This window comes from Punica granatum, chromosome 2 (genome assembly GCF_007655135.1).
Source record: "Punica granatum isolate Tunisia-2019 chromosome 2, ASM765513v2, whole genome shotgun sequence".
Classification (NCBI taxonomy): Eukaryota; Viridiplantae; Streptophyta; class Magnoliopsida; order Myrtales; family Lythraceae; genus Punica; species Punica granatum.
The window spans coordinates 24,019,261-24,037,829 of NC_045128.1; the positions used below are offsets into that span (position 1 = coordinate 24,019,261).

Here is an 18,569-nt window from a genome sequence, read left to right on the forward strand (position 1 = left end):
CTTAGCGTGATTGCACTTGCATTCTCCCTTGGGTTTATTTCCGTTTGGGATGGTAGCTTCCCTTTCGCACCTTCTAGTTTGCTTACGGTAGTAGCGAGTTGAGACATTTGATTCTCCAGATTTTGAATGCTTGCCCTTGCTTCTTTTTGGAATGAAAGGGTACTAGTTGCTAAGCTCTTGACGAGGTCTTCCAATGTCGTTGAAGAGTCCGATTCCTGGTTATGTGGAGGATCGGGTTTCTTATATCTGAAAGCCTGGTGATGGCTGTTGATTTTGCTGTCCGTATCTCAAATTGGGATGATCTCTCCATCCCGAATTGTATTGATTGGACTATGGATCGTACTGCCTTTGCTGATTTGAGAACCCGCTGATGGCATTTGCTTGCGGATCGGGTTCATCTTGTAGCTGTGGGCAAGCGTCGGTAGTGTGGCCTTGGAGGAAGCATATGCCGCATGTCTTGGTGCTCTGTACTTGGCCCAATACCACTTGCTTCATCAGAGTTGTTAATTCGGATATCTGGCCCTCTAGGTTCGAGCTTCCCACCTCGTTCACTTTTCTAGGAACTAAATCTTGTCTACCTCCAAATTTTTGAGAATGAGCTGCCATTCTAGAGATTAAATCTCGAGCTTCACGCAACGTTTTATTCTCTAACGCTCCTCCACTTGCTGCCTCTAAGAAGGTTCTATCCATAGGGAGCAAACTCTCATAGAAATATTGGAGTAGGAGCTGGTATGAGATCTGATGATTAGGGCAGCTCTCGCAGAGTTGATTAAACCTCTCTCAATATTCATATAGAGTCTCCCCCGAGAATTATTGAATGGCACCGATTTGCTTTTTGATGGTGCCTAGCTTCGAAGCTAGGAAGAATTTCTCGATAAATTGTCGCTTCAGATCATTCCATGTAGCGATAGACCCCGGCGGTAAGTAATAGAGCCAATCGTTGGCCTTGTCAGCTAAGGAAAAAGGAAAAGCTCGCATCTTAATCTGCTCCTCTGTCACCCCTTGGGGTTTCATCGTGGAGCACACGGTGTGGAACTCCTTGAGATGCCTATGTGGGTCCTCTCCTGAAAGTCCGTGGAAGGTAGGTAGAAGGTGTATCAGCCCTGATTTCAGCTCGCAGGCGGCCTCTGTTTTTGGGTATGTAATACACAATGGTTGTTGGTTCAAGTCGGGAGCTGCTAGCTCCCTCCATGTTCATTCTCTAGCCATTGTGGTTGCAGTCAATTCTTGTTCTTCTTCACTCTCACTGTCGCTGAAAGAAGAGGTTGGCTCCACAAGCCCGTCGGCTAGCCTTTTGGCTCTTCGATTTGCCCTTGCGGTCTTCTCGATCTCTGGATCAAAGATAATTTCACCTGTACGAGAAGAATGGGGCATATATTAGCTCAACAATTAAGAGAATTAAATTGCCTCCCCGGCAACGACGCCAAATTTGGCAAGGCCTGTCGAAGCCCCCAAAATAAAATCGGTTTCCCCAAAACTTGTAGTAAGAAAAGGGTGAGAGCAGAGTCGAAATCCCAAAGGAGGCTAAAGGATTCTCTAAACCAATGAGCTAGCAAAGTAACGATAGGGGAATTTTGATAATCAAGAAACTAAATTGCAGCAAAAATAATTTAAAAGTGCAAGGGAGAGTGAGTAATCAATAATCGAGAGACGTATGACTTGAGTTCGAAAACCACCTAGCGTTTGGTTGATCATAGAAGCATCAGAATGTAAATTTCAGCAGATAAGATTCGATTCCCGCGACCACAAGAAATCAACTAACATCTAAATTCTAACTAGTCAAAACACCGTCTAACTAGTAAGTTTATCAACTAATTAACAAGGTATCAACCGATTCCCTAATTAACTAAGCGACAACTTTAAGTGCAAGGATGCCTTAACCCGAGCGATTAATCGATTCATCAATTAATTGACTCGTCCTATCATTCTCTAACGAATTAGGGCAGCAACTACCGTTTGTTCCTAATTAGTCTTGCTTCGAATCGATTTCTACAAACACCGTAGTAGTCGTCGATAAGCTAATTTACAAATATCCTATTCACAACCATGAGAGAATACTTGTAACGATGACATCCAAGAATAAATAAGTGCTGAAATCGAAATATTAAAACCTGCTCCTCACAACCAAACCGTGAGGTTTCCGTTCTCAAGTCAAACGAAACGAATTAGCCACGCATGGCTATTCAGGAATCCATGAAAACTAATGATCGTTGGAGGAACACTCCGCAGCCGCCAGCCTCCTCTCCAAGTTTCTCTCCACAGAAAACTAAACTTCAAAGAAAACCTAAACCTAGCTGATCCATAGGTTTTTGTATCTCCCTCAAAAATAGGAAACAAATAATGAACATATCTTAAAAGATTTCCTAAAAAACTCCCATTATAACTGAAAGGGAATCCTAAGATTTGCAAATAAATCGAGAATTGATTCTGAACTCCCTCTCGGATCGGTTGTGCATGTGGTGCACCACTAACTAGAAGTCCTTGTATCCTTGCAAGTTCCATCTTGATACTTCAATGGTCTCCAATTCATCCCGAACATGCATCAAATTGCCTTCAATTCTTTTCTTGCACAAGTTTTCCTAGAAACCGTCATCCAAACATCAGATACCATGAAAACAACATAATACCGAGTCTAAATTTTACCCATTTCATGGACAAATCCTCTCTTATCACCAACCTTCTGGGAACAAGGGGAGCTGATGATCTAAACTTTCTTTCTTCATTAGTTAATGCGACGGGACTGCTGGTCATTGAAGCGGGGTATAACTACTTAGGAGAACGACTACCAGAAACCATAGGCAACATCTCAACCAGTCTTGTATTTTTTGGTGTAGGAAGCAATCAGATATTTGGAGAAATCCTTTCCAGAATTAAAAACCTTGTCAATATGGAAGTGTTTTCTGTGCATATCAATCACATTTTGGGAATAATTCCTTTGAGCATTGGGAAGCTCCAAAAGCTCGTTTACTTGCACCTTGAACAAAATCAATTGACCGGGCTAATTCCATCGTCCTTTGGAAATTTGACCCAATTGATTAGTTTGCGTGTCAGTACAAACTTCTTGCAGGGGAAAGTACCCCCAAGTCTAGGAAAGATGCAAGGATTAGTCGAACTATACATTGGGAAAGATGCAAGGATTAGTCGAACTATACATTGCATTGAACAACCTTACTGGTCCCATGCCCATTGAGATTTTCGGCCTTACATTACTGTCAAAGGCCTTGGACCTTTCTGAAAATAATTTTGTAGGCATTCTTCCTAATGAAGTTGGAAATTTGAGAAATTTGGGCCACCTTAATTCTCAGACAACCAGTTCTCGGGTAATATTCCTGCCACTTTAGGAACTCGTGTAAGACTAGGGCAGCTCTACGTGGGGGAAAATAAATTGCTGGGAGCAATTCCACAATCTTTAGGTTCATTGAAGGGTTTAGAAAAGTTAGATCTTTCCAGCAACAATCTTTCAAGTGAGATTTCGAGATCCCTTGAGGGCATGTTACCAATCAATGGGGTTTTCAAGAATGCAAGTGCGGTTTTTCTCATGGGGAATAAGGAGCTCTGTGGGGGATTAGTTGAGCTGCACCTGGCCAAATGCGGCTCAAATGAGTCCAAGAGGCGAAATCTGAAAAACTTGACCTTGAGATTAGTCGTCTCAATCGTATCCATTCTATTGGGAATGTCGCTGTTGGCTTTCTTTGTTTTCCTCTGCTTTTTCAAGAAGAAAGAAAGAGTCCCTCCATCCAACAGCTCCATTGATCAATCCTTTTTGTGCGCGTCTTATCATAACCTTCTGAAAGCTACCGATGCCTTCTCAGAGGAAAGGTTAATTGGCGTTGGTGCATTTGGTTGTGTGTATAACGGAATTCTTGGTGAGGGTAATGATGAAATGATTGTCACAGTGAAAGTGCTACATCTCCAAGAGAAAAGCAATCAAGAGCTTCTTAGCTGAATGTGAAGCCCTTATAAACATCTGACACCACAATCTCGTCAAGGTTCTCAAAGCCTGTTCGGGAATCGACAACAATGGTTATGATTTCAAGGCCCTTGTTTACGAATTCATGGTCAATGGAAGTCTAGAGAATTGGCTTCATCCGACCCACCACAAAGAAAATGGGGCGAATGAAACACCGAGGAACCTAAGCCTGCTGCAGAGGCTGAACATTGCAATTGATACTACTTGGTCTTTGGATTATCTTCATCACCAGTGTGAATGCCCGATAGTTCACTGTGATCTAAAGCCGAGCAATACTCTTCTCGATGAGGAAATGGCTGCACATGTTGGTGATTTTGGTCTCGCAAGGTTCATTCCAAGACCCAACATGAACTCTGTACCAATAAATCAAGTTCTATGGGGGTTAGAGTGTCACGACTCGAAATTTCACTAGAGTTTCCCCTAAATTTTCTCGATATCCATTATCACATAACTATTTATAGTAAAACTTGCTTCTACAAACTTTGAAATATATATGTAATCAATCCAGCAAACTCCAATATATATAGTTATACTTCTCAAGACATTACTTTTTTTTTTCCATCCACATTACTAATCCAACTCAACAAAAGTTTCAAGTCGTAATATTTTTCAAATACATTCTACACAAAAAGAATACTCATCAAATAACTAAAATCTCCACATAGTCCTCCGAGCTGATCCCCGATGTCCAAAAAGTTCTCTTATGCTGCTAGGCTAGCTCCCAGCTCATCTGAAAAATATATACAGGGTGTAAACTGTATCTCAGTTAGTACTATATTCCAAAGTAAAATGAATTAATATTAAGTAATAAATATATTTTTAAACAACCTAGTGTTCATATAGATAATACTAGCATACCCAAATCAGTCATTTAATTCATCAACACAGCATATTATGCAATACATACAAATAATTACTAAATTCATTCTTAAACAATTAATTATCTTTATAACCATACAATAATATTAGAATTAACCATTAAGTCAGCACCACTTAACACTCATACACTGACTAAATCAATCTATAGCAAGAACACGGCTTTCACAAAACAACTTTGTGAGACATGGGTTGATTTTTTTTTCCGACATGCATATGTACATATACATATACATGCTTACGTAATATACATGTAAATTATACACCATAAATTTTTGTGGCTAGAAAAAAAATAAAATAAAAAGAGGGGTAGCAAGGGGCCCCACGTGTGCTTCATTCTCTCCCTCAGTAACCCCACCGCCATTGACCTTTTCTTTTCAATTTCTTGCTGTGTTCCCTGCTGAAATAGTTGAAGGAAGAAACAGAGCATTACGGAGTAGAGAGAGAGAGAGAGAGAAGGATAGAAAAGAGTGAATGAGCTTTGGGTCTAGCTTGTGAGGAAGGATATATAGATCAGGGAATATAACGAAGATTTCGGGTTGTTGGGTTACCATTAGTTGGGTATGTACTGAAGATTTTCTGATTTAATCTTGTGTTGAGTTTATGTGTTGAGTTGCATGCTTTCTTTGATGAATTGAGAAATAACGATGGTCCAGTTGAGTAGTTTATTATCTGTGCTGTTGGCTGTTACTGCTTGTTATTCTCTCCGAACACCTGGGGCTTGTTGTTATGCCCAAACACTACTGGCTCGCTTTGTTTCTCCGGCCAGGGATATTGGTGTAGCTCATGTTGAGGCCCTTGTTACTCAGCTTCAATTCTGAGTTCTTCGTATTATGAAAATCCAGAAATTTTTTTTGACAAAGCTTTAAAGAAGGACAAGGATAAGAAGATTTTCCTACCCATGCCGGCATGCGAATCGCAGGTTTCTGGAAGTGCTTCTCATTGGAATTGTTGTTCACAATCTTTGATAATATTTCGTTGATCCTATATAGTCCGACCGATAAAACGACTTCTCATTGCAATCGGAGGAATTTTTCCAATGGATTTGGTTTGTATATTTTTGGAAAAAAATTTCCCTACTCATTTTTCTTTTACTGCCTATGCTTGTTCCGAATCAAATTGGGTCTTTTGGCGTGGGGAGTGACCTCCTCCAGATTATAATCATTTCTTGGATAACTATTCCTCCATCGATGTCTTGCTTGCAGTCATTTGAAATCGTTTTGTCAATTGTTATTAATGGCTCAATGAAATTAAATTAGCTGACTCTCAAACTTCGTGAAAAATTGGTATTTGAATTTTAAGGTCATTATGATGGGTGAAGTGGAGGCTTTGGTTAGAAGAGTCATTTTACTACCTTCAAATATCATTAAGTGGATTTGAATTCTTTTATTTGGGTGTGATCACTTACTGATCTGCAATTGTGGGGGTGAATAATCTTATTAAAGTCAACTTTATTGCTAGGAACTCATTGACAGATTTAGTGGAAATACATAAACATATATACATATTTATACTTGATTTTCTAACCATATTTACAACTTAATAGGGGCTGAGGAGATCGAGACATTACACGCAGAAGGCTTGACTCATTAAGTCACCTTTTTGAGGGGTCTTGTGAGTACTTTCTTCTATCGTAAAATGATAGTAAATATTTATATGTATTGTTATAGAAGTGTAGGTGACTAAATGATTGAGGAATATAGTTGATATATGTGTTGAATATGTTAGTATTATTGTGTGATTATAGCCATGAGACCGCTGGACCCGGCGGAATAGAAAGTGGGGCACAAACGGCCGCTGGACTCGGCGGAATAGTAAAAGGGCACGAACGGCCGCTGGATCCGGCGGAATAGAAAAAGGGGCCCCCTTATGAGATATGATGATGAAGATAGGCGTATAATTTACTTGAGATTGTTTGTTGAGTTAGTTGTATGAAAGAATTAGGTTGGTACTAGACTCGATATTGCGGTAGAGTATATAGATACATATATATATATTTTGGATTGACATTCCGAATAAACAGACCCCAAACTCGAGATATGGCAACTCTTTTATTAAATAATAGTAATAATAACTGTGTCGTGTAACTTCATTCAAAAATGAAACTCCGAAAAAAGAAATTATTTTTTTAAATTGTATCGAATCCATTTTTCTATTTTGGAACGATATGGGGTGGTCCCCTATTCTAAAGTTGCACGATTGAAATGGACAGCTAAAAGGAAAAAGTAGGGCCATTTAGGAAAAAAATCCCGACTTTCCTCAAGCGGGCTGATGAGGCCTGCTATGACAAGGGATAGATAGGCATTACCTCTAACAAGGTACTCTTATGGCGATATAATGCCCTCTAGATACCGCCCAAGAATCAACCATTATCTATCTTCCTAGTACCTTTGTCTGAGCACAGGTGACTCTCTTAGTTATAGTACTTGTTCAATGTTGATATACATAGTAAAAAAAAGGGTATGGTCATTACGCAGCAATATATCCCCCCCCAGGGCGCGTATGGTAATATGAGATACATCCTCTGGGCCTAAGTCGATCCTAAAATAGTCTCTTCTATCGGGATTCAGAGGCTTCATCTAAGTAGAGTAAAAGATGGGCAGTCCCAGCGAGGGCAAGATGAAAGAGGTGGTGGCATCATATAGTTGATGAAAGTGTAACCGCTTCAACAAATGAGCTTAGCTAGCTCAATCCCCTTGCACTTACTCGTCCTCACCAGATGCCATGTACAGAGATAGACTTTGCCTGTTCTCTGCGGGTCTTTCCTCCGTTGGTAGTCGCTTAGTGCTATTTCCCTTGTTTACTGTACATTGAGTCCTAACCAGACTCTGTGTACATCTAGATAAAGATACTTGATTTATCATCATTGAGTCTAGCTAACTCTAACTCAGTATCAATCTTGAAGAGTTTGCTTTCTTCTTTATTAAGGCAAGTTCTCTTCTAGCTTCGGGGAATGGGAGGTCGATCGTATAGTAAGATCCTACGATTTGCTTCAATGAGTATTTCGTGTTCAATGAGTGTGGTATCAGCTCTTGGGCTTGGCTAGCAACATCCGATATGTTCCATGGAGGTGCGCGTAAACCAAGCGCCACTAAGCGTGCCGGACCTCGCAAAGGCCGTAACTCCCTCTTCGACCGATATGGGGATGATCAACTAGTTGGCCACCAGCCCCGAAGGTCAGGTGGAAATTCTTGATGTCCCTCAGAGTCCCACCAATCATGAACAAGAATCGTTAGAGCTCGACCTATCCAATGAATCGGACCCTTGGGTCATTGAATACAAATTCATCAAAAAATTGAAAATTGCACTTCTCACTCCTTTGATAAAGGAGAATGCGAAAGCCTTTCGATTTATCAGAGAAACTCCAACTGCTATTGAATTTGTCAAAATTCTCATTGAAAAAGTAGGTTCCGAGAAGTAAAAAAAAAAAGGGCTACAGTCCTTGTGTTTCATGCCCTGACCTGACCAATCTCAAGCGTCTCTTAACACGGGCATGTCTTTCAGCACGGGAAGATAGCAAAGGGTAGATGAGTATAAACAATGGTTTCAGGGAGATTTTTCAATCTCTCGCCGAAAGGGGCTAAAGTTGCCTTATCTGCTTGAGTGCTCCAGTCCAACGTTGGAGTTCCTTTATGCAGCTAGAGGGCTTACTGGCTTTAGTTTGAAGGGGGCTTTCGCTCGCAACAAGGTAGCCGCCTGGATTGAATCCTAGTCTTTCGCGAGACTTCCAAATCAAAAAAAGGCAACCTTAAGCTCATCGATGTGTATTCCTCGGCTGTGAAAGAGAGGGCGCTTCTGAGCTAAATCAATCCCACACAGGTGATTCCCCGGAACTAACCACTCAATGGAAAGTCAAAAGGAAGAATAAGTCCGCTTTGAAAGCGATTCCAGAGACCATAAGAACGACTGGGTGGCGGGCGAAAGTAGCGAAAGCATTTAGATTTGCTTGTTTAGAGATGCGTCAAAGTATACCTATGAAAGTTGATTGCAAGGGTAAGGCACCAATGCATTACTAAAGAATAACCAACCGAAATAACTTTTAAGGGAGCATGGAAAGGAGGATTGGTTCTACTATCTATGGGCAAGAAAATTGCCTCGGAAAACAATCCCAAGGGAAGCTTCTCACTAGTGCGCCCCTCCCCCCCCCACGAATCTAGGATTGGACCGGCTTTCCTTTCTTAACCAGGCTTCAGGGAAGTTAGGAGTTGTTGAAGCCTTAGTATTAATTCATTTTACTTTGGAATATCGTACTCACTGAGATGCAGCTCACCCCCTGTATATATTTTTCCAGATGAGCTACGAGCTAGACTAACCACACAGGATATCTTTTTGGACAACGGGGATCAGCGCGGAGGACCTTTTTACCGTAGGGCCCACTCCTAGTATAAGTAGTAAGTTCTTGTAGAATGTTATAGTTATGTTACGACCTGAAACTTTAATTTAGTTGGGCTAGTGATATGGTTGTGAAAAAGTAATCCCTTGAGAGTTATATGCATATCAGAACTTGCTGAATTGGTTATATGCCTTTGTATAGCTTGCTGAATTGGTTAAATGTTTTGGGAGGTGGAAAGCATGTTATAAATGAATGGTTTATGTGATAATGAATATCGAGAAAACATAGGGGAAACTCTGCTAAAATTTTGGGTTGTGACATTTTTGGTATCAGAGCCAAGGTTATAGGATTCTGTAGACTTAGTGTGCCTGATCCCCGTTATTTTTTATTAGTTGCGGTCCCAAGACAGGATATATCTTATAATTGTGTTTGTTAAATGCTTGATTAACTTATGTTTTGCTTAGGAAAAATTTGCAATGGGGCCCAAGTGTGCTGGTCGGGGTCGACATAGGTACTGTGCAGTCGAGGGTTTAGCTGATCCAAATGCACCTTAGCCTATGACAAAAGATCAAGTGTCTCAAGCTCCTCAAGAAGTTGTTGCAGCTCCCATCGAACAAGATCCGCCAATCCATCAAACATTAGCAGCGATGACTCGCCTAGTTGAGCAGCAAGTGCAGTTAATTGAGCAACAAACGGCTTTCTTTCAAAGGCAAGCAGCACAGGTGAGAGCATCCACATCTCAGCCAGAGCTACAATTGATGCTATATGAAAGGTTTAGGAAATAAGGTCCATCTAATTTTTCGGCAAGTGCTGATCCCATAGAAGTAGAGAATTGGATAGTTGGAATGGAGAGGATTTTCTCAATTATGGAGATTTCAGACACCCAACGTGTGGCACTTGCGTCATTTATGCTAGAAGGGGATGCTCAGTACTAGTGGGAGGCTACCCTGAGACGACTGGATCCGAACTCCTTACACATTATCACTTGGATGGAGTTTACACAAGCATTTTATAATAAGTACTTTCCAGCCTTTTTCGGTGTACCAAGCAGCGGGAATTTCTGAATTTGAAGCAAGGGGAACTCAGCGTAGCTAAATAAGAATTAAAATTCACCAAGTTGTCACGTTTCGCCCTTACATTGGTAAGTGATGAAACTTCCAAATGCAGTAGGTTCTTTGATGGAGTGAACCTCAACATTAGGTCGCGCCTTTCAGTTTTGGAGATCCCATTATTTTCTGACCTATATAATAAAGCTATCATCGCTGAAGAGGACTTACGAGAGGAAGTTTCTCAGAGGGAACAAAGCAGAACTCGGCCTAGTAGCTCAGTTGTAGCGGGTTTACTCAGAGTTTCAATAAATGGAAATCAACCGATCAGCAGGGTCCGCAACGGTCTCACCAAGTTAAGGGCATGACAAGTCAGAGTGAGCGAAGCTATGGAGGAGCCAATCTTTCGAGACGTCAGAATTGTCAGAACTGTGGTCGAATTCATTCTGGTGTTTGCCAAATACAATCGGAGGTTGTTTTCATTGTGGACGTCGTGATCACTTGAGAAACAATTGCCCACAATTAAAAAGTGAAAATGTTACTTGCTTTAGATGTGGCATGAAGGGACATGTGCAGAGGGACTGTAGGCAACCTACAATATCGACATCTAGTAGTACTAATGTGGGCAACAAGCCATCGACGATGAGAGACCGTGGACAGGTGAGCAGTAATAAGATTTCTCAAAGCCGAGGGGATAGATCAATGGTGAGCTTAGCAGGCCAGGCCAGTAGACTAATGACGCAGGGTAGAGTGTTCACCTTAACGAAGCTAGATGCAGATGCTACTCTTACTGCAGTAACGGGTACGTTAAATCTCTTTAATAAGCTCGCTCATGTACTTGTAGACCCAGGTTCCACTCATTCATACATCTCATTGTCATATGCTATGCATTCTGATAGACCACGAGGGTCATTAGATAGTCGTATGTCAATAGCTACACCGACTAGGGAGAGCGTAGTGCATGGTTGTCAGAATCATGATTCGAATCGTAGAATCGTTCTACGATTCGAGGGGGGATCACCGATTCCGATTCCACGGGATGAGTCGGAAGAGGTAGAATCGGTTGTGAATCGCGCTACGAATCGCAGAATCGTAGAATCGGGCTGATTATGCTACTCTAGGTTCGTGGCCCGAGTTGGGAAGAGGCCTAAAGCCCAGGCCCAGAAGCGTGCCGAAGCCCAGGCCCAACCCTCTTTCCCTCCCCACCCAACCCTCTTTCCCAACCCTCTTTCCCTCCCCACCTAACCCTTTCTTCTTTCTTTCCAGTTGTTTTCAATCTTCAAGTCTTCCAATCCTCTGCCCTAAATCTTCGAGTCTTCGACGAGTTCTGCCCTAAATCTTTCGTTCCGACCAACTAGCTTCTTCGAGCTTCCACGGCTTCTCGGCTTTTCTGAGCTTCCACCTGCGATTCTCAACTTCTCCGAGCTTCGACCAGGCCAAGTTTCGACCAAGTACGATACTTTCTCCGAGCCTCGATTCTGAGCTTTAACTACTGCAATTGAGCTTCTTACTGGATTTGTATATCTGATTAGACTGATTTCCTACTATAGATTTGAGTTCTCTGTTTGTTGAGTTTGTGTAGTCTCAAACTTTTTCTTTCAGTAACCACCAAAGCTTCAGTTCGGCTGAAACTTTTGTGTGTATATTGATTTGCAATGTATTGGTTTTGCTTATAATGATTTGTAAGTTTCGACTGAAATTTGCTTCCATCTAACCTCAGGGCTATTGATTCTTGGATTCTTCCTTCATCAACATTGAATGGGCGATGAGATGGAGATGGAGAAGGAGAATAGGCAACGGCGTGATTGAAGAAGGAGAGTCAGAGTATATTTGGGATTTGGGAGGAAGGATATAGGCGAGTTTGCACACAATTTTCAATAAATTTTCATAATTTTCTTTGGTAGTCAGAGTTCTACATTATAAATTTTAAAAAAGGCCAAAAATAAAAAGGAAGAAATTAGTCTAATCAGAGATACAAATCCATTAGCTCAGTTCGGCTGAAACTTTTTCTGAGTATGTTGATTTGTAATGTATGGGTTTTGCTTATAATGATTTGTAAGTTTCGACTGAAACTTGCTTCCATTTGATTTTAGTGGGATCCGATCCAAGTAGGAAGACGATGACTCAGTTTCATCCATTCATTCATGCACTTCTCTTTACTGTGTTCCTTTTTGCTGAGCTTCTTCATGGGATATTCAATGCCCTCCTTTTTTCTTGATTTCATACGGAGTGAATAACACCACCCATAAATAATAAAACAAAGTTAAAATCATAGCAATGATGTATAGTGAATAAGGATTGATTTTTTTTTCTCAGGAAAGTATGCTACATATATATATAGATATATATATATAATTTTTTAAATTACAGGTAGAATCTTACAATTCACAATTCTACGACCCTCGACCAATTCTAGGTAGAATCGCGATTCTGACAACCTTTGCGTAGTGGTTGGGGATGTGTATCGGAGTTGTATGCTACAATTAGAGGATAAAGAGATGTTAGTAGATTTAATACCCTTAAGTATTCAGGATTTTGATGTTATCCTCGGGATGGATTGGCTTGCTTCCCACCATGCTTTTGTGGAGTGTTACAAGAAAGAGGTTATCTTTAGAATACCGGATGAGCTCGAATTTAAGTTTCATGGAGATCAGTTGAGTGTTCCGTTTAAGTTCATATCCTTCCTCAAGGCAAGTAAGCTACTGAAAAAGGGGTGTTAAGTATACTTGGCACATGTAGTTGCTACTGAAGTTGATTCACTAAAGCTTAGTGAAATTCCAGTGGTTTGCAAGTTTCCGGATGTTTTTCTTGATGAGTTACCTGGTCTTCTACCTGATAGAGAGATTGAATTTACTATCGAGTTAGAGCCTGGCACTGCCCCGATTTCTCGCTCACCGTATCGTATAGCCCCGTCAAAACTCAAGGAATTGAAAGTCCAGCTGCAAGAATTATTAGAAAAGGGATTTATCAGGCCTACTGTATCTTCTTGGGGTGCTCCAGTTTTGTTTGTAAAGAAGAAGGATGGTTCGCTCAGATTGTGTATAGATTATTGATAGTTGAACCGGGTCACAGTGCACAATAAATATCCTTTGCTTGGATAGACGACTTGTTTGATTAGCTCCGAGGTGCCACTGTCTTCTCGAAGATCGACCTTCGATCGGGATACCACCAATTGAAAATAAGGGACTCTGATGTGCCCAAGACTGCTTTTCGTACTCGGTATGGACATTATGAATTTCTCGTGATGCCTTTTGGGTTAACGAATGCTCTTGCAGCTTTTATGGATTTAATGAATAGAGTCTTCCAGCCGTATCTTGATCACTTTGTGGTAGTTTTTATCGATGATATATTGGTATACTCGAGAACTAGGGATGACCATGAAGAACATCTTCGAGTCGTGTTGCAGATTTTGAGGGAGAGAAAACTTTATGCCAAGTTTAGTAAATGCGAGTTTTGGTTAGATCAGGTGGGATTCCTCGGGCATGTGATTTCAGGTGATGGTGTATCAGTGGATCCTACGAAGATTGAAGCTATTTTGAATTGGAGTCGTCCTACAAGTGTAACAAAGGTGAGAAGTTTTCTAGGGTTAGTTGGTTATTATCGAAGATTTGTGGAAAGATTTTCCCTTATTGCTGCTCCTCTAACTCGGTTAACACGAAAGAGTATGAAGTTTGAGTGGACATATGAGTGTGAGCAGAGTTTCTAGGAGTTGAAGAAAAGATTGACTACTGCCCCAGTGCTTATTATTTCGTCTACTAATGAGGGGTTTGTGATCTATAGTGATGCATCCCATCAAGGGTTAGGTTGCGTCTTAATGCAAAATGGCAAACTGGCGGCTTATGCATCTCGACAACTAAGGAACCATGAGAAGAATTATCCGACACATGATCTTGAATTGGCAGCAGTAGTGTTTGCTCTCAATCTCTGGAGACATTACCTGTATAGAGCAAGATGTGAGATTTATATAAACCACAAGAGTTTGAAGTATTTGTTTACTCAGAAAGAACTCAACTTGAGACAGCGGAGATGGATGGAATTAATTAAAAATTACGACTGCACGATCAATTATCATCCAGGGAAGGCAAATGTTGTAGCAGACGCACTGAGTTGGAAATCATCAGCAAGATTAGCAGGTATGTGGCGTGTTCACGACACACTTATTAATGAGTTTAGGTCATTGGAAGTTAAACTAGAGACGACTGGATCTGGAGCATTGATGGCTATCTATGATGTGAAACCAGTGTTAATTGATTGAATTCGAGCAGCACAACAAGGAGATCCATTTTTAGTAGAGATGAAAAACAAAATAAAGGAGGGCAAGGTAAAGGAAGGCAAGAAATTCGAATTTCTCTTGAAAGAAGATGACACACTTATGTTCGGGAATCGAATATGTGTACTTGACGACATTGAGTTAAAGAGGGAGATTCTTACACAGGCCCATAACTCGTCATATGCGGTGCATCTGGGAAGTACCAAAATGTACTATAATTTGAAGGGGAGTTATTGGTGGAATAACATGAAAAAGGAGATAGCTGAATTTGTTGCTAAATGTCTGGTGTGTCAGCAAGTTAAGGCAGAACATCAACACCCATCCGGGTTATTACAGCCTCTTCCAGTGCTTGAATGGAAATGGGAAAGGATCACCATGGATTTTTTTACAGGACTTCCTCGAACACAAAGGGGGCAAGATTCCATATGGGTGATAGTTGATACATTAACTAAATCTGCTCGCTTTTTACCGGTTAGAACGACATTTGGTGCTGATCAATTAGCACAATTGTTCATTAAAGAGATCATGAGATTGCATGGTGTGTCGGTATCTATAGTATCAGACAGAGGCTCCTATTTTACTTCCAAGTATTGGAACAGTTTTGTTACTGCTATGGGTATGAAGCTGAATTTGACCATTGCCTTTCATCCTGAATCAGACGGGCAGAGCGAAAGGATCATTCAGACATTGGAGGATATGTTAAGAGCGTGCGTTATAGAATTTCAGGGTAGTTGGGATGACTATTTACCTCTGATGGAATTCGCCTATAATAATAGTTACCAATCTAGTGTTGGAATGGCTTCTTACGAGTCGCTTTATGGTCGGGCTTGTCGTTTGCCTTTGTGTTGGAATGAGATTGGAGAAAGGTAATTAACTGGACCGGAAATAGTTGACTTAACAGCTAAAAAGGTCAAGGTTATCAGAGAAAGATTAAAGACTGCTCAAGGGCAACAGAAGAACTTTGTGGATAAACGAAGAAAGGACCTTGAGTTTCAGGAAGGGGATCGAGTTTTCTTAAAAGTATCACCATGGAAGGGTATTATGAGATTTGGTAAGAAAAGGGAAGCTTAGTCCCAGATATATCGGGCCATACGAGATTCGGGAGCGCATTGGGAAGGTGGCATATCAGTTAGCTTTACCCCCTGAGCTATCCCGTATTCATAACGTGTTTCATGTGTCAATGTTGCGTAAGTATATGCCAGACCTGTCCCATATTTTGAGTTATCAACCAATGGAGTTGAATGAGGACGTGACATACGAGGAAGAGCCAGTAGAGATATTAGATAAGAAAGAGCAGATTCTTCGAACCAAGAGAATCCCATTAGTGAAGGTGTGGTAGAGAAGTCATTCGAGAGAAGAAGTCACTTGGGAATCCGAGGATTCCATGAGAGTTAAATATCCATATCTTTTTCCGATATCAGGTAAATAATTTCGAGGATGAAATTTTTATTAGTGGGGGAGATTGCGAGACGTGGGTTGATTTTTTTTTTCCGACATGCATATGTACATATACATATACATGCTTAAGTAATATAAATGTAAATTATACACCATAAATTTTTGTGGCTGGGAAAAAAAATAATAAAAAGAGGGGTAGCAAGGGGCCCCACCTGTGCTTCATTCTTTCCCTCAGTAACCCCACCGCCATTGACCTTTTCTTTTCAATTTCTTGTTGTGTTCCCTGCTGAAATAGTCGAAGGAAGAAACAGAGCATTACGGAATAGGGAGAGAGAAAGAGAGAGAGAACATGCGTGAGAGAGAGAAGGATAGAAAAGAGTGAATGAGCTTTGGGTCTGGCTTGTGAGGAAGGATATACAGAGCAGGGAATATAGCGAAGATTTCGGGTTGTTGGGTTACCATTAGTTGGGTATGTGCTGAAGATTTTTTATTAAATCTTGTGTTGAGTTTATGTGTTGAGTTGCATGCTTTCTTTGATGAATTGAGAAATAGCGATGGTCTAGCTGAGTAGTTTATTATCTGTCCTGCTGGCTGTTACTGCTTGTTATTCTCTCCGAACACCTGGGGCTTGTTATTATGCCCAAACACTGCTGGCTTGCTTTGTTTCTCCGGCCAAGGATAATGGTGTAGTTCATGTTGAGGCCCTTGTTACTCAGCTTCAATTCTGAGTTCTTGGTATTCTGAAAATCCATAAAATTTTTATGACAAAGCTTTAAAGAAGGATAAGGATTAGAAGATTTTCCTACCCATGCTGGCATGCGAATCGCAGTTTTCTGGAAGTGCTTCTCATTGGAATTGTTGTTCACAGTCCTTGATAATATTTCATCGATCCTATATAGTCCAACCGATAAAACGACTTCTCATTGCAATCGGAGGAATTTTTCCAATGGATTTGGTTTGTATATTTTTGGAAAAAAAATTCCCTACTCATTTTTATTTTAATGCCTATGCTTGTTTCAAATCAAATTGGGTCTTTTGGTGTGGGGAGTGAGCTCCTCCAGATTATAATCATTTCTTGGAGAACTATTCCTCCATCTATGTCTTGCTTGTAATCATTTGAAATCGTTCTGTCAATAGTTATTAATGGCTCAATGAAATTAAATTAGCTGACTCTCAAACCTCATGAAAAATTGGTATTTGAATTTTAAGGTCATTGTGATGGGTGAAGTGGAGACTTTGGTTAAAAGAGTCATTTTGCTACCTTAAAATATCATTAAGTGGATTTGAATTCTTTTATTTGGGTGTGATCACTTACCGATCTGAAATTGTGGGGGTGAATAATCTTATTAAAGTCAACTTTATTGCTAGGAACTCATTGACAGATTTAGTGGAAATACATAAACATATATACATATTTATAATTGATTTTCTAACCATATTTATAACTTAATAGGGGCTGAGGAGACCGAGACATTACTTGCGAAAGGCTCGACTCATTGAATCACCTTTTGAGGGGTCTTGTGAGTACTTTATTCCATCGTAAAATGATAGTAAATATTTATATGTATTGTTATAGAAGTGTAGGTGACTAAATGATTGAGGAATATAGTTGATATATGTGTTGAGTATGTTAGTATTATTGTGTGATTGTAGGCATGAGACCGCTGGACCCGGCGAAATAGAAAGTGGGGCACAAACGGCCGCTGGACTCGACGGAATAGCAAAAGGGGCACGAACGACTGCTGAACCCGGCGGAATAGCAAAACGGGGCACGAATGGCCGCTGGACCAGGCGGAATAGAAAAAGGGGACCCCTTATGAGATATGATGATGAAGATAGGCGTATAATTTACTTGAGATTGTTTGCCGAGTTAGTTGTATGAAAGAATTAGGTTGGGACTAGACTCGATATTGCGGTTGAGTATATAGATACATATATATATATATTGGATTGATTGTGAATTATGAGTGTATTAATTCATTTTACTTTGAAATATCGTACTCACTGAGATGCAGCTCATCCTCTGCATATATTTTTTCAGATGAGCTAGGAGCTAGGCTAACCGCACAGGATATCTTTTTGGACAACATGGATCAGCGCGGAGGACCTTTTTGCAGTAGGGGCCACTCTTTGTATAAGTATTAAGTTCTTGTAGAATGTTATAGTTATGTTATGACTTGAAACTTTTGTTTAGTTGGGCTAGTGATATGATTGTGAAAAAGTACTCCCTTGAGAGTTATATGCATATCAGAACCTGCTGAATTGGTTATATGCTTTTGTATAGCTTGCTGAATTGGTTAAATATTTTGGGAGGTGGAAAGCATGTTATAAATGAATGGTTTATGTGATAATGGATATTGAGAAAACATAGGGGAAACTCTGCTGAAAATTCGGATCGTGACAAACTTCGGACAATTTCAACAATCATCACATCTCTAGCAATCTCAATGATCATCACATCTCCAGCAATCAGGTCAGACAAATAATATACAACACAACCAATCAATATAGTCATAGGGTTGCATTTGCTCGCAATAAAGTTGTGATGGTACCGTGACTCCGTGCATCTCAAATAATTTATTAACATATCCTCATAAACATATCTCATAAGCAGGGGCCGCCTATTAACCTATGGCGGTAAGAGTTGATTGGTATTTACATTCCACCGGGTCTAGC

General features: G+C 40.4%; 2 pseudogenes; both read left to right on the plus strand.

Annotated features, from left to right (window-relative positions):
* The first annotated feature begins 3,128 nt into the window (after positions 1-3,128).
* LOC116193796 lies at positions 3,129-5,667 on the plus strand (annotated as a pseudogene).
* A 5,116-nt stretch (positions 5,668-10,783) lies between these two features.
* On the plus strand, positions 10,784-15,834 carry LOC116193797 (annotated as a pseudogene).
* The last annotated feature ends 2,735 nt before the right edge of the window (positions 15,835-18,569 follow it).